The following is a 17,141-nucleotide window of genomic DNA, read 5'->3' as shown; positions in this document are numbered from 1 at the left end:
CCTCTCTGCGCGCGGGCTCCCGTTCTCGGTATTTATCCCGCAGTCGGGCCGGGCCACGCCTGCCCCGGCCTCCCATCCCTCAATCCCGCCTCTTGCTCGCAGCAACCTTCCACCCCTCCCTTCCCGTCTCCTCCTCTCCTCCCAGGAAAGCGAGCTGGAGCACTAGTTGTGAAGTGCAGAAAGCAGCAGGTGGTGGGAAATCCTTAGCTTACAAACTGGTTGCAGAAAATACTCATTTCCCTCCACATTCTCATGTCTGAAAGGAATCTTATTTCCGAAGACTATAGTGAAATATCGTGTGTGAAAAGGTTTTGATTTGCAGATGGAAGAGGAAAGCTAATGAAGGGTAGAACCACATAAAGGATGCTTACATTGTGTGTGTGCCTGTGTGTGTGCGTGGTTTCTCCAAGACGTTTGAGTGTTTGCTTGAACAAAATCGGGTGAAAGTTTAGCAAATATTAGATTAATGTGATGAACATATGCAATGAATCTATTGGTATCAATAGCTACTCTATTTTGTGCTTGTTGAAGACCATCACGTGAGTATTTGTTCAGTTCAGTTCAGTTCAGTCGCTCAGTCGTGTCTGAATCTGTGACCCCATGAATCGCAGCACGCCAGGCCTCCCTGTCCATCACCAACTCCCAGAGTTCACTCAAACTCAGGTCCATCGAGTCGGTGATGCCATCCAGCCATCTCATCCTTTGTTGTCCCCTTCTCCTCCTGCCCTCAATCCCTCCCAGCATCAGAGTCTTTTCCAATGAGTCACCTCTTCACTTGAGGTGGCCAAAGTACTGGAGTTTAAGTTTTAGCATCATTCCTTCCAAAGAAATCCCAGGGCTGATCTCCTTCAGAATGGACTGGTTGGATCTCCTTGCAGTCCAACGGACTCTCAAGAGTCTTCTCCAACACCACAGTTCAAAAGCATCAATTCTTCAGTGCTCAGCTTTCTTCACAGTCCAACTTTCACATTCATACATGACCACTGAAAAAACCATAGCCCTGACTAGACGGACCTTTGTTGGCAAAGTAATGTCTCTGCTTTTGAATATGCTATCTAGGTTGGTCATAAATTTCCTTCCAAGGAGTAAGCGTCTTTTAATTTCATGGCTACAATCACCATCTGATCATTTATATAAACAAGGCTTGCCAACATGAGAAAGCAGGATGATGTGTTTTTTTTTTTTTTCAACTTGAAGTAGAATTATAATTGAAAAGTGACAGAATTTAAACTATAAAATCATAAAATGTAAGGAGAAGGAAATGATCTTTACAGATACTATGGTTTACCTCCTTTGGGTGTAGAAAGACTTAGCAAATTAAAGAAAGAGAAACCATACCTAGGTGAGCTAAAGAGCCAAGGCCCTGCTCATTGGCTGGAACACACATATCTCTCCTTTTTGCTATGCCAAGCAAGTTCTGTTAAAGAAATTTTCAGACATTTTTGGAAGTTACCATGAGAATTGGGGGGAAAAAATCTAACTGGACATGTTATGTATTTTAATATAATAAATGATGATTTATTATTTACTTACAGACTGTATGCAGGTCAAAAGCAACAGTTAGAACTGGACATGGAACAACAGACTGGTTCCAAATAGGAAAAGGAGTACGTCAAGGCTGTATATTGTCACCCTGCTTATTTAACTTATATGCAGAGTACATCATGAGAAATGCTGGGCTGGAAGAAGCACAAGCTGGAATCAAGATTGCTGGAAGAAATATCAATCACCTCAGATATGCAGATGACACCACCCTTATGATAGAAAGTGAAGAGGAACTAAAAAGCCTCTTGATAAAAGTGAAAGAGGAGAGTGAAAAGGCTGGCTTAAAGCTCAACATTAAGAAAACTACAATCATGGCATCTGGTCCCATCATTTCATGACAATGAAACAATGGAAACAGTGACAGACTTTATTTTTTTGGGCTCCAAAATCACTGCAGATGGTGACTGCAGCCATGAAGTTAAAAAACACTTGCTCCTTGGAAGAAAAGTTATGAGTAACCTAGACAGCTTATTAAAAAGCAGAGACATTACTTTGCCAAGAAAGGTCCATCTAGTCAAGGCTATGGTTTTTCCAGTAGTCATGTAAAATGTGAGAGTTGGACTATAAAGAAAGGTGAGTGCTGAAGAATTGATGCTTTTGAACTGTGGTGTTGGAGAAGACTCTTGAGAGTCCCTTGGACAGCAAGGAGATCCAGTCCAAAAGGAAATCAGTCCTGAACATTCATTGGAAGGAGTGATGTGAAAGCTGAAACTCCAATACTTTGGCCACCTGATGCAAAGAACTGACTTTTTTGAAAAGACCCTGATGCTGGGAAAGATTGAAAGTGGGAGGAGAAGGGGACGACAGAGGATGAGAAGGTTGGATGGCATCACCAACTCAATGAACATGAGTTTGGGTGAACTCCGGGAGTTGGTGATGGACAGGGAGGCCTGGCGTGCTGCAGTCCATGGGATCTCAAAGAGTTGGACACAGCTGAGCGACTGAACTGAACTGAAAGACTTCTAAAGTATTTGGATTTGAATATTTTAAGAATTGAGATCCACTGAAGATGTATCTTAAGTGTCTGATTCAGTTCAGTTCAGTTCAGTCACTCAGTCGTGTCCGACTCTTTGCAACCCCATGGACTATACAGTCCATGGAATTCTCCAGGCCACAATACTGGAGTGGGTAGCCTTTCCCTTCTCCAGGGAGTCTTCTCAACCCAGGGATCGAATCCAGGTCTCCCGCATTGCAGGTGGATTCTTTACCAGCTGATCCACAAGGGAAGCCCAAGAATACTGGAATGGGTAGCCTATCCCTTCTCCAGCAGATCTGCCCAACCTAGGAACTGAACTGGGGTCTCCTGCACTGCAGGCAGATTCTTTACTAACTGAGCTATCAGGGAAGCCCAAATAACTGTATTCTTGGACTAAGTAGGCATTCATTAAATGTTCATTTGTTTATACTTTTATGTATCCAATGAACATTTATTAGTACTTACACCAAGCACTCTGCTAGACACTGGAAAAAGATGAAATAAAAGACATGATGCCTGCCTTACTGAAGCTTACATTTATGGGGATACAATCACATGCACACACACATGATATCATAGATATATTGGAGTTACTCACAAGATACTATGTATGCATAAACTTCCCAATGTACTTGCATGAGCGTTGAAGCTTAAATTTTGTAACTTTTCGTAGATGATAGGCACAGACAGAACTTCGTTCCATGGTAGGCACTTTGGTTGTAAGGAGAAATGGTCATGCGAATGAAAGACCAATAGCTTGGGCAAATTCATAATTTCTGGAAGACTAATCCTAAATCTAGTTTGCCACTATATTAGCAACAGGTACTTTATATGAAAAAATATAGTATGTGAATTTGGAAACCAATGCTGGAGGATAAACTTCAAAGAGAACGTGAAAAAGAATTGACTATAGAATGATTTGAGGAAGAACTTTGACCCTTTCTAGTCCTAACAGCTAAGAATGTCTAGACTTTGGGTACAGTTCAGAGAGAAGGAAAAAAAAATACTGGGGAAAAAAAATGAAGGATCATGAACAAACCAGTTAAAAATCACTAACATTTCTATTACTTTTGGTAGTTAACAACTGAACACTCCTCCTGAAGACTGAACAGTTTCCTCCTGAACACTCCTTCCCCGCTTCCCCTGCTCAGCACACAGTGGTATAAATTCCTAATTAGTTTCACCACAACTTTTTTAGAGTATCATTTTAAGTTTTGAAAATATTACATGGTAACTTAATTAAAAAAAAAAAAGGTGTATATGAAAAAGCTGCCTCTTTTCCATTTTACTTTGTTGAAGCTAAGAAGACTTCAGAGTTTCCATGCAGCATTGTTTAGGTGTAGTGATTTGATTAGGTTCAGAAATTACAGAGCAAACGGACTGATTTTCTTCAAGTCACACAGATTTGGAGAAGGCAATGGCACCCCACTCCAGTACTCTTGCCTGGAAAATCCCATGGATGGAGGAGCCTGGTAGGTTGCAGTCCATGGGGTCGCTAAGAGCCGGACAGGACTGAAGCGACTTAACAGCAGCAGCAGAAAGGAACAGGTGACTTTTCCTGGAGCTGTGTGCAAATACCAGGAACACTCTTTTTAGTTCTTTTTCTTTTTAAAATATATTAATTTTTTTTTTTTTTTTTTTTTTTACTGTGCTGGGTCTTCATTGCTTCATAGGCTGGCCTCTCCTTGCTGTGCTTGGGGTTCTCACTGCAGTGGCTTCTCTATTGAAGAGCATGGGCTCTAGGGCACCGGGCTTCAGGAGTTGCAGCCCGCGGTCTCGGTAGTTGTGGCTATGCAGTCGTGGTGCACAGGCTTAGTTGCTCCGCGGCACGTGGGATCTTCCCGAGTCAAGGTTGGAACCCATGTCTCCTGCACTGGCAGGCAGATTATTTACCACTGAACTAACAGGGAAGCACTTTCCTTCTTTTTATGTATGTGTAGAGTGGCTTTTGAGGAAGTAATGTAGATTATGGAGCTCTAAAGCTCCCTTTTAAATCCCCTCTTAGTACGGCCATTACCTTGGGCAATCAATATTAAAACCTCCATGCTTTTATAAACACACAAATATGCACATATGGTTTTTATTTAAAAGTCGGTTTCATAGAAAAGAGACTATATTCTTCATATTACTCCATAAATTTTAATTATTAAATCAAAGCATCCCTCCAGTATTAAGTCAAAACCTAACATAGTTTTTTATAGTCAAATATTTTTTTAGTCAAATATTTTTTATTAACTCTAATTATAGACATTCAATTTATTTCTAGTTGTTTTTTCCTTTTTTCTTTTCTTTTGCAGCATCAAGCAGTGCTATAACAATGCAACATACACCATTATCCGTTTATCTTAGGTACATGTATTTTTTAGTTGTTGTTTTGTTTGTATTTTGGCCCTCAGCTTGCAGGTGGCTCAAATGATTAAAAAAAAAAAATCTATCTGCAGTGTGGGATACCTGGGTTCAATTCTTGGGTCAGGAAGATCCTCTGGAGAAGGGAATGGCTACCCACTCCAGTATTCTTGCCTGGAGAATTCCATGGACAGAGGAGCCTGGCTGGCTACAGTCCATGGGATCACAAAGAGTTGGACACCACTGAGCAACTGACATTTTTCACTTTGTGGGATCTTAGTTTCTCAACCAGGGTTACCAGGGATTGAACTCGGTTTACCACAGTGAAAGTTCCAAGGCCTAACCACTGGACTGCCAGGGAATTTCCAATACATGTATTTTTTATTACAGCAGGACAGAGTCCCAAAAAGTAGTACTGCTAGTTCAGAAGTGTGCATACTTTAAATTTTAATACATATTTCCAGATTATTTTTCTCAACTTGTAGCAACTCATACTTAGCCACATTAGCTATGAATTGCCTTTAAATTTTGTGCTAATCTAATTGTAAAACTAGGTTATCAGTCTTCCCTTAATTTGCATTCACTATTCTTAAATTTTACCTTTTCATTTTCTAAGGTGAGATTTTTTAAAAAATTATATATGTGTATTTAATGGGCTTCCCTGGTGGTTCAGACAGTAAAGCGTCTGCCTGCAATGTGGGAGACCCGGGTTCAATCCCTGGGTTGGGAAGATCCCCTGGAGAAGGAAATGGCAACCCACTCCAGTACTCTTGCCTGGAAGATTCCACGGACTGAGGAGCCTGGTAGGCTACAGTCCATGGGGTTGCAAAGAGTCAGACACGACTGAGTGACTTCATGTATATATATATTTAATGGAAGAAATATCATTCAATAGAAAATATTTTTCCTTGAAATTATTATTGGTCTATTGTCTCAGACTGTTACCTCATTGTACATACAGTGTCTTTTTTCAGACTATTTTCAGCCATTTCCAGATTAAATTCTACTTTATGGTACCAGCAAAAAAAATGTATAGTTTATATAGATTTGAAGTAAATTTAGAAATAATTCTTACCACTGTCTTCAAATACTTTGATTCCTTAATTAAGGTATGAAGGATGTTCTTAAGTTCATGGGAATCCTTTTATTTCCAGGATTCTTAAATAACTAAAAAGCTTTCAATAATGAGAAGATTTTTCCATAAGATACGAGTTTCTAAAAACAGCACTGCAAACAAAGCATTTTTACGACTTGCTTTATAGGCCTTATTAACCACCGTTAAGGTGAACGGGTTCATGATCTCATATTGTCATAAAAACAGAAGCAATTCGTTTGCAAAAAAAAATGCCTGGGGTAGTTAAAATGCATTTCCCATTTCATAGTACTGAATGATCATATCTCCATATTCAGGCTACAGTGGCTCCAATTCACTATGCAAATGGGAAGACTCTGAACTTCCCACTTTTAATGAAAGCTTGCATGCTTGCTAAATTGCTTCAGTAGTGTCCATCTCTTTGAGATCCTATGGAGTATAGCCCACCAGGTTCCTCTGTCCATGAGATTCTCCAGGCAAAAATGCTAAAGTGGGTTGCCATTCCCTTCTCCAGGGAAGAATGCCAACCCAGGGATTGAACTCACGTCTCTTATGTCTCCTGCATTGCCAGGCAGATTCTTTTCTACTAGCGCCACTACGGATATAGCTGGCACAATTTCCCCCACAAGAACACCCATTTACTTGCTCAAAAATATTTACTGGCCACACATTTTTCAGGGGCCTATGATGGTGAAAAAGAGTGTCTGTCCTCATGGGGGTTACAGTTTAGCAGGAAAGTATGTAGAAGTCCAATGGCAGGCTGTGAGAACTGGGGGCATTTTGATTTTATAATTTCTGTGACCCTTCCCAACTCTTCAGTTCTGTAATTTCGTGACTCTGCTTGGTCTGGTGTTTTTATGATAGATAGTATACATTGCTAAATAGACATCTAGGATGGAGGAGCCTGGTGAGCTGCAGTCCATGGGGTCGCTGAGTCAGACACGACTGAGCGACTTCACTTTCACTTTTCACTTTCATGCACTGGAGAAGGAAATGGCAACCCACTCCAGTGTTCTTGCCTGGAGAATCCCAGGGACGGGGGAGCCTGGTGGGCTGCTGTCTATGGGGTCACACGGAGTCGGACACGACTGAAGTGACTTAGCAGCAGCAGCAGCAGTACGAGTACAGACTGTGGCCTTGAGCAAAAATGATTTTCTTGGTGACTACCTGACCTACTTAAGATAATTCTGAAGTCCTTGACCTCACTAAATGCACCATCTAACCTGAGTTACAAACACAGTAAATGCTGCAACAAATATTTGCATTAACTGTGATTTCATTTTTTCAAAGACATAGAGTCCCTTTATTAGGTAGTTAGAATAGAGAAAGGAGTCCAAAACGGCAGTAGCTAAAAGACAAAGAAAGGGAAAAGCCCACAAAAAGGGAATAAAGGATAAATCTGAGGACCAAAGCAAGAACCTCAGGTGAAACAAACATGCCTCCTTCCTGGCTAGCCCTAATTTTCATAGGGCAGGCTCGGGGTTGCGGGGGGTGGGGGTGTGTGGAGACAAAATGTATAAAAAGAGGGTCACAAGATGGGTTGAGGCCTCTCCTTTGGGGTCGGCCCACCCTCATGCCTTGAGGGTGTATTGTCCTCTGTTCACCAAATAAAATTCTGAGCTGTAACCAATCTGTAACACTGGTCCACCATTTCAAATCTTTGTTGTGGAGAGACAGAACCAAGGAAATTACACACTCTCCCGACATAGCTGGTGCTGTGACTCAGGTCTAACTTGGCTGAAGCTACCTCAGCCAAGCTACCTCGCTTGGCCCCAGCCAGGCAGAGGCCAAGCACAGCAGAAGCCCGACTCGGCAAAAGCAGTCAAGGCGGAAGCAGAACGCGACAGAAACCCAGTGCACGGAAGTGACAAGAAGCCCAGCGTGCTGGATGCCGGCACAGCAAAACAAACGCGGCAGAAAGCGTACATGGCTCAGTCTCAGAATCCAGAAACTTCTGTTTAAGGTAGGTCTTCGCCCCTATGGCTGGAAGGACATATGGCTAACAAAATGTTAATTCCTTTACGATCTCTCTTTGCTTGTTTTCTTGAACACCCTGCAAGCAGGCATGTTGTGGGTGAGGGGCCTGGTGCCATTCTCTGAATTCTGAGACATTTCCTTTCTCTAATTAGTGGACTGCTAGTAGCTATATAGCATCTGGCTAAAGGCTGGCAGGGGGGCACTTTTCCTGCCCCCTTCTGATGTCTATGTCAGAAGCTTTCTCTATCTCTTCTATGCTTTAATAAAACTTTATTACACAAAAGCTCTGAGTGATCAAGCCTCACCACTGGCCCTGGATTGAATTCTTCTTCTCCGAAGGCCAAGAATCCTGGCATCTTTCATGGCTCCACAACAACCTTTCAGGGACTTGAACCCACATGGCTGGGACTCGAACCCAGCCAAAACCCTTGGTACCTGGTTTCAGGATCTAGTGAAACTCAGGTTCTTGATGTCTCATTGCCAAGAGAATTCAGTGAGAGACAAAGTGATAGGTAAGAAGTGGATTTGTTCAGATTCAGAGAGAAGCACACTCCACAGAGTGTGGGCTATTGCAAATGGTGAGTGCAGTGGCTATGAAATGTGGCATGATTAGTTTTTATGGGCTGGGTTATTTCATATGCTAATGAGTGGGAGGGTCATTCCAACTATTTTGGGGAAAGGGTAGAAATTTCCTGAAATTGGGCCACTGCCCACTCCTTGGTCTTTCAACAGTGCTTTGAAACTGTCATGGAGCCTCTGAGTATGTCATTTAGCTTGCTGATTGCAGATCAAGGTCTAGTCAAAGTTGACTTCTCTGCCGTCTTCAACACATTTAATTCTAATTGGTTTGTGTTATGTCCTTGGGCTATGTCATTCTTTCAAAAGTTGTGCCCTGCCCCTTTCCCTCCTGTTACACACTATCCACTGTATCCCAGTAGCTGTTGCCCAAGTGGGTGAGGGTTCTATCCTTAATCTCCCTTGTGCCAAGGATCAGGCCAATGAAAACCGTGAGCACAGGTCAGGCATTTATGAAGGGGATTCCTCAGCACGTTCTTCCCATTGCCTTTTCCTCCTGTCCTTCAGCTCCTCCCTCCATCTATGCCATTGTTTGCAAAGTATTGGGTAGGTCATCACCTTTCTATTTCTAGAAAGGCTGCTCTTTTCGTGAGCCCTGTCTGGGCACACAGTGTTGCCTCTGCAATTTTCTGGTGGGACAACTAGAAAATGGCTTGGCCTTGGGAAGGAAATACTGTATAGTTTCCAATCCCTCTAGAGATTCAGGCCTTCATCCTCTGTGTTTCCTACAACATGTGTGACAACAGCACCTCTCCGTTGACCCACTGGGGTGGGTGACAGGCACACAATGCCTGCTAGAAGTCCATCAGTTGGTGGCAAACCTTCCAGGGTGATCGGGCTTCCAGGTACAATGTTTGCCACTTCGGGGGTTAGCCCTGCAGGCCATTTGAGCTCAAACCCTTACCATCCTTCTCCTAAAGCTACAAACATATCCCCTGGATCAAATCTCCACTCCACTTTATGGAACATCTGGTCTGTTGCCTCTTATCATTTTGTCCCTAAGCCACTTTGCCCCAACTCCTACAACCACAAGCCTGCCCCCTCTGTGAAAGTGAAAGTGAAGTCGCTCAGTCATGTCCGACTCTTCGTGACCCTATGGACCGTAACCTACCAGGCTCTTCTGTCCATGGGATTTTCCAGGCAAGACTACTGGAGTGGGTTGCCATGAGTGGGTTGCCATTTCCTTCTCCAGGGGATCCTCCCGACCCAGCAATCGAACCCAGGTCTCCCACATTGCAGGCAGACGCTTTACTGTCTGAGCCACCAGGGAAACCCCCTCTGTAGGCAACATCATTCCACTCAGTCCATTATTTAAATACTCTTAGCAGGACCAGATAACCTACTCCTTTATTATTACTTCCGTTATTACCTAGAATGGGTCTGTGACGATGAAATGTTTACCACTGGAGGCACCCTATAATGCCCTTATGGAGGGCTAGGGAAGGAAATCAGTGACTTAACATTCCCTCACAGCAATAAGAGGATTAGGCTTGTGGCTATTTTACCAGGTTCATAGTTTCAGAGCATAGGCTTGGATTGCTTTACATCATGCTATCTATTTCCTTCCGGGGTGGGCAAACCAGCAATGAGTTGTGATTACAACCCCTTGATCCTACCCAGCACTAGTCATGCTGGAGACCTTGGGGACACCCAACTCCAGCCTGGGGATCCCTGGAGGTTGACCTGCCTCGACCTGTCCAGGGATCTGGTCCTTGGGAGGTTGACATGCCTCAGCCTGCTTGGGGATCTGCCAGTCCAGGGGTCCCAAGAGGTCAAAATGCCTCAACCTGCCCAGGGACCCAATTCCAGGGAGGCAACCAGCCTTGATCTGCCTGGGGGATTTGATCTCCAGGAGGATGACCTGCCTCAACCTACCTGGGGATCTGCACCCTGACCTGGGGACACTTGGCTCTCAGGTTGCAATAGTACTGGGTAGGATAAGCTTCAGAAAGACTCACCCCTAAGGAAGTCCACCCGTGGAAGTAGGAGGAAGCCTATTAGTTGTGGTGCTGTGCCCAGTCTCAACAGTAACTCAGGAGTCCAACAAGAACCCCATTGCCTTTCTCAAAAGGCTAAAAGAGGCCCTCCAAAAGTTTACCAATCGGGACTTAGACTCTTACAAGGGACAGGTGATTTTAAAGGACCAATTCCTGTCCCAGTGTACATCAGACATAATGATAAAGTTACAATAGCTACAGCAGCAGGATCCTGCTGCCTCTAGATGAGATAGTCCAGATAGCCACCAATACCTTTTATAACAGAGAACAGGAGAGGGAGGCCAAGGATCAGGAAAGGGAGAAAAGGAAAGAGACAAGGCATGACCAGATGCTGGCTGCCCTCCAGATAGCCCTGTGGCAAACCCTGAGTCCTTGAAGGACAGAGCACGAGACAAATGCCTAATCTGTAGACAGAAGGGACATTGCATCAAAGAGTGTCCAAATCATGGCAAGTCTCCTAAAATGGCTTACTACAAAGGCCATCATTTGGGACATGGGTGGCCCTCTGTCCTCAGGACCCAAGAGCCTCAAGGTCAAGTGCCAAGCCCTCCCTCATGATGGTTCAACAGGACTGAAGTGGCCTGCTCCAGCCAGTCCACCTGTCACAGATAACCATCACAGGGCTGGAGCCAAGGGTGCAACTGGATGTGACAGGGAGTTCCGAGAATCTCTTGGTTGACACAGAGGCTTCCTACTCTGTCCTGACCTCCTACTCTGGAAACTTCTCCCCTCAGACCTTTAGCATTTTGGGTGCTATGGGAAAAGCAATTACAAAAAATGCACCTGAACACTTCTTTGTCGCTGGGATGGACAGATATTTTCCCACCAGTTTCTGGTGGTCTCTGAGTGTCCTACTCCTTTACTGGGAAGAGACATACTCACTAAGCAGGGAGCCACCCTTGTGATGGGAAGCTTCTCAGCCCCTAGCGCCCTACAGCTCCTGGTTACTACTGAGAAGCCCATTATGGTCTCTCCAATAAGGAGGGACCAAAAACTCCAGGAGGAAAACACCAGCAATGACTTGGACAGCATTCCCTCAGGGGTTCAGAGATAGCCCCCACCTCTTTGGACAGGTTTTTAGTTGGGATCTTCTAGATCTGGACCTGGGACCTAATGGGAAAATATTGCAATATGTAGATGACCTACTAATCTGCTCTTCAGATGAGGAAAATGCTCATCAACATGTGATTCAGATTCTAAGCTTTTTGGCTGAGAGGGGATATAAAGTCTCACGCTAAGGCACAGATGGTCCAGTCAAAGACCTGGGAGTTCAGATTACGCACGGGTCCAGGAGGCTGTCCTTCGACCAAGTACAAGGAATCCTCCAGTTGCCCTCCCCCATGACTTGAAAGCAATTGTGAGCTTTCCTGATGCTAACCAGGTATTGTAAAATCTGGATACCCAACTATGGCCTGATCGTCCAACCTTTATATGAATGCTTAAAGGGACAAGACAATTCCTCAAAAGGAGGCAGAGGCTACACTAAAACAGGCCTTAATCCAAGCACCCGCCTTGATGTTGCCAGACCCAGAGAAAGCAACCCATCTACATGTCCATGAAAAAGAAAGAATAGCCTTGGGAATGTTTACTCAAAGGTTGGGACCTGAGCCCCAACCAGTAACTTCCTTATCTGAGAGGCTTGACCCAACCACCCAAGGCTGGCCTCCCTGCCTTCAAAAACTTGCAGCTACTGCAGTCCTGATAGAAGATGCTTTAAAACTTTCTCTTCAGTTCAGTTCAATCGCTCAGTCGTGTCCGACTCTTTGCAAACTATTTTTACCAGCTACCAAGTGAAACAACTCCTGAATGGGAGAGACCATTTATAGATGTCTGATCAAAAGATCCTCAGGTATCAAGTAGTGCTGATGGAAAATCCAGGCCTGACTATACCCCCTTGTGAGGTTCTTAACCCTGTTGCCCTCCTGCCTGCCTTTGAGGGCTCTCTCCCCTTTCACTCCTGCTTAGAAACTTTGGACCATTGTACAAAACCCTGAGAGAGATTGTCAGAAGATCCTCTGACCAATCCTGAGGAAATTTGGTACACTGATGGAAGCAGCTTTGTCTTGGATGGAGTGGAGGATATGCAATAGTCTCCAATTTTGAGACGATAGAGGCTAAACCTTTGCCACCAGCTACTTCAGCCCAATTGGCTGAGCTCATAGCCCTGACTCGAGATTTAGAGCTGGAAAAAGGAAGAAGAGTAGCCATTTACACTGACTCCAAGTATGCCTTTTTGATGCTACACACACATGCTGCTATTTGGAAAGAAAGACGCCACTTGACCATCTGAGGGTCCCCAATCAAATATGGTGATCAAATTCTTAGGCTCTTGGAGGCAGTCCATCTGCCCACTGAGGTTTCAGTCTCCCACTGTAAAGGACACCTAAAAGGGAGCACGGAAGTGGCACGAGGGAACCAAGCAGCTGATCAGACAGCTAAGAGAGCAGCATTACAGAACCATGACCTAATAGGGGTTGCCACCCTAGTTCCACAGACTAATTTGCTGGAAACTCCTTCATATACTGAAGGTGAGACTCTTAAAGCTAAGAGGGAGGGTTTTCAAGAAGATCATATGGGGTGATTCCAAAAGGAGGGGCTCCTTTTTCTGCCTGGGAACATCCAGTGGAAGTTCATTTACTCCTTACATGCCATCACTCATTTAGGGGACAAGGCCCTCCAAAGATTACTAGAAAGGTCCTTCAGAGGATCAGACCTCCAAAAGACTATAAGGCAAATATTCTCCTCGTGTCCCACTTGCCAGTTAAATAATCCCCAAGAAACTCAAAACCCCAGCTGGCCCAGCCCATCCAACAACAGTGAGGGACCTACCTAGGACTGGCGGATAGACTTTGCACAGATGCCAATTTCTCAAGGATATAAATGCCTGCTAGGCTTGATAGATATATTCACAGGATGGATTGAAGGTAGACTGAAAAGGCTGAGGAGGCTGTAAAAAAGCTGCTCTCTGAAGTCATTCCAAGATTTGGCCTTCCCAGGTCCCTACAAAGTGACAGTGGGACATCATTTACTTCTAAAGTCTACCTAAGGGAGTCTCTAAAGGTGGCATTACTTATTACCTCCTCCATTGTGCCTGGAGGCCTCAGTCTTCAGGAAAAGTAGAAAGAGCCAACCAATTCTTAGAATCAGTGACAAAAACCCACATAGCCCCCATAGGTCAGTCTTAGCCCTTCTGAGATGCTATATGGAGTACACGTGTCTCTTCCAATTCTGGTTTCCTCAGCGTGTATGCCCGGCAGTGGGATTCCTGGGTTTATGGCAGTTCTATTTCCAGTTTTAAAAGAATTTCCACACTTTTCTCCATAGTGGTTCCACCAGTTTGCATTCCCACCAACGGTGTAAGAGGGTTACCCTTTCTCCACATCCTCTCCAGCATTTATTGTTTTGTAGACATTTTGATGGCAGCCATTCTGATCAGCGTGAGATGATACCTCATTGAGGTTTTGATTTGAATTTCTCTAATAATGAGTGATATTGAACATCTTTCATGTATTTATGAGCCATCTGTATGTGTTCTTTGGAGAAATGTCTGTTTAGTTCTTGGGCCTACTTTTTGATTGAGTTGTTTGCTTTTCTGGTATTGAGCTGCATGAGCTGCTTGTATATTTTGGAGATTAATTCTTTGTCAGTTGTTTCACTTGTTATTATTTTTTTCCCATTCTGAAGGCTGCCTTTTCACCTTGCTTGTAGTTTCCTTCACTGTGCAAAAGCTTTTAAGTTTAATTAGGTCCCATTTGTTTATTTTTGTTTTTATTTCCATTATTCTGGGAGGTGGGTCATAGAGGATCTTTCTGTGATTTATGTCAGATAGTGTTCTGCCTATGTTTTCCTCTAAGAGTTTCATAGTTTCTTGTCTTATATTTAGAGCTTTAATCCATTTAGAATTTATTTTTGTGTATGCTGTTAGAAAGTGTTTTAGTTTCATTCTTTTCCATGTGGTTGACCAGTTTTCCCAGCACCACTTGTTAAAGAGATTTCTCCATTGTATATTTTTGACCCTTTTGTCAAAGATAAGGTGCTCATAGGTGCATGGATTTATTTCTGGACATTCTGTTTTGTTCCATTGATTTATATGTCTGTCTTTGTGCCATACCATACTGTCTTGATGACTGTAGCTTTGTAGTATGGTCTGAAGTCAGGAAGGTTGATTCCTCCAGTTCCCTTCTTCTTTCTCAAGATTGCTTTGGCTATTTGAGGTTTTTTGTGTTTCCATACAAATTGTGAAATCATTTGTTCTAGTTCTGTGAGAAATTTACCATTGGTAGCTTGATAGGGATTGCATTGAATCTACAGATTGTGAAGACTAGAATTTAAATCTCTCAGACTAGAATTCAGAGACCTGTGACCCATGCAATATGTTTTCAGTCTTATTTACAACACATTCCCATAATTTCCAACTTTCCAGCCTCACACACATACATACACCTCGCTTGCATATTTGCAGAAAATCTTTGCTCCTATTAGTCTCCCTTTTCTAGGAAATTTGCCTTTTTCCTTCTTCAATATTTCCCTGTTTGAGTACTACCCAATCAGCAGCTTCCTACAGGTTTAGATATTGCCAGGTTTTTCTCTTTTGGTCTCTCACCAAGAATAGTACTTCTTTCTGTTGAGTAACTTTGAGTAGATTACTGTGTTGTATTTTCTCTGTCTGGTCTCTCAGCTGGATTATACAGTTATTTGTAAAGTAGCTTTACAGGCCCAGATAAAGGGAAGTATCTTGGCTAATAACAGGGCAGGAAATTTGTCACATTTGATTTTAATCTGAGTTAATACCTGACTAGAAGAAACCCATTATATGATAATATCTTTGGATTTATAATTGTTTTCCCCCATAGATTTGTGTAATACTTAGAAGTATGAAAGATTCTCATCAATACATGCAATGAATTTAAAAAATCAGCCATTACAAAATAGAATAGGGTACTGAAAATGGAGAGCTAGTCAATCAGTGAAACAGGTATGTATTGTTCAAGAATTTAAAAGTTATTAATAAAGTCTGATGTTTGACTTTTTAGAATCATCTCTTTCCAGCACACTTGCCTTATTGTGGATTGGGCTTCCCTGGTGGCTCAGGTGGTAAAGAATCTGCCTGCAGTGCAGGAAACCTGAGTTTGATCCCTGGGTTGGGAAGATCCCTGGAGAAGGAAGTGGCAACCCACTCTAGTATTCTTGCCTGGAGAATTCCACAGACAGAGGAGCCTGGCTGGCTACAGTCCATAGGGTCGCAAAGAGTTGGACACTACTGGGAGACATTCACTTTCTGCCTTATTATATTCTGTATGAATCTTTTAGTTCTTCAAAATTTTCTTTTTTCTTTTCTCCAGAGTATTTGCACATTTACTTCCTGCTTCCTGGAGCATTTTCATACACTCTCTTTGTGCATGAGTCAAGATTGCCAGGAGAAATATCAATAACCTCAGATATGCAGATAACACCAGTCTTATGGCAGAAGGTGAAGAGGAACTAAAGAGCCTCAGATGAAGGTGAAAGAGGAGAGTGAAAAAGCTGGTTTAAAACTCAACATTCAAAAAACTAAGATCATGGCATTGGGTGCCATCACTTCATGGCAAATAGATGGGGAAACAGTGAAAACAGTGACAGATTTTATTTTATTGGGCTCCAAAATCACTGCAGATGGTGACTGCAGCCATGAATTTAAAAGACACTTGCCCCTTGGAAGAAAAGCTATGACAAACCTATATTAAATTATATTAAATTAGACAGAATATTAAAAAGCAGAGACTTACTTTGCCAAAAAAATCTGTATAGTCAAAGCTATGATTTTTCCAGTAGTCATGTATGGATGTGAGAGTTGGACCATAAAAAAGGCTGAGTACCAAAAAATTGATACTTTTGAACTGGGGTATTGGAGAAGACTCTTGAGAGTCCCTTGGACTGCAAGGAGAGCCAACCAGTCCATCCTAAAGGAAGTCAACCCTGAATATTTATTAGAAGGACTGATACTGAAGCTGAAACTCCAATACTTTGGCCACTTGATGCAAAGAACTGACTCATTGGAAAAGACGTTGATGCTGGGAAGGATTGAAGGCAGGAGGAGAAGGGGTTGATAGAGGATGAGATGGTTGGAGGGCATCACTGACTCAATGATTTGAATTTGAGAAAACTCCGGGAGTTGGTGAAGGACAGGGAAGCCTGGTGTGTGGCAGTCCATGGAGTTACAAAGAGTTGGACATGACTGAGTGACTGAACAACAACCAGAAATGCTTGCACTGGTCAGTACTTAGCAGGATCCTAAGAGGACTCTCTGCAGATTCCCAGAGTTCTCTCTGTGTGCAGATTTCTTCTCTCTAGTGCTCATGCCTGTAAACTTGATCTACATCATTCTCCTCAGACTCTTGGCATTGTCTCCTCAACTGAGAAGTCTTCTGGATTCTACTTGGATTCCTCGTTCCTACACCATGAATTAGAACTTTTTCCAGGCAGTAAGCTGAAGCAATGATTGAGCTCACCTCATTTGTTTCTTGTATTTCAGGGATGCCTGTTTTTTGTTGCCTGATCACCAATTGTCTTGAAATCTATAGTTTCATATATTTTGTACAGTTTTTGTTTTTTACAGGTGTGTGTGTGTGTGTGTGTGTGTGGTTCTTATTGC

The sequence above is a fragment of the Bos indicus genome, chromosome 14 (assembly GCF_029378745.1).
Source record: "Bos indicus isolate NIAB-ARS_2022 breed Sahiwal x Tharparkar chromosome 14, NIAB-ARS_B.indTharparkar_mat_pri_1.0, whole genome shotgun sequence".
NCBI classification, from domain to species: Eukaryota; Metazoa; Chordata; class Mammalia; order Artiodactyla; family Bovidae; genus Bos; species Bos indicus.
Note: the sequence above shows the minus strand (reverse complement) of the source record.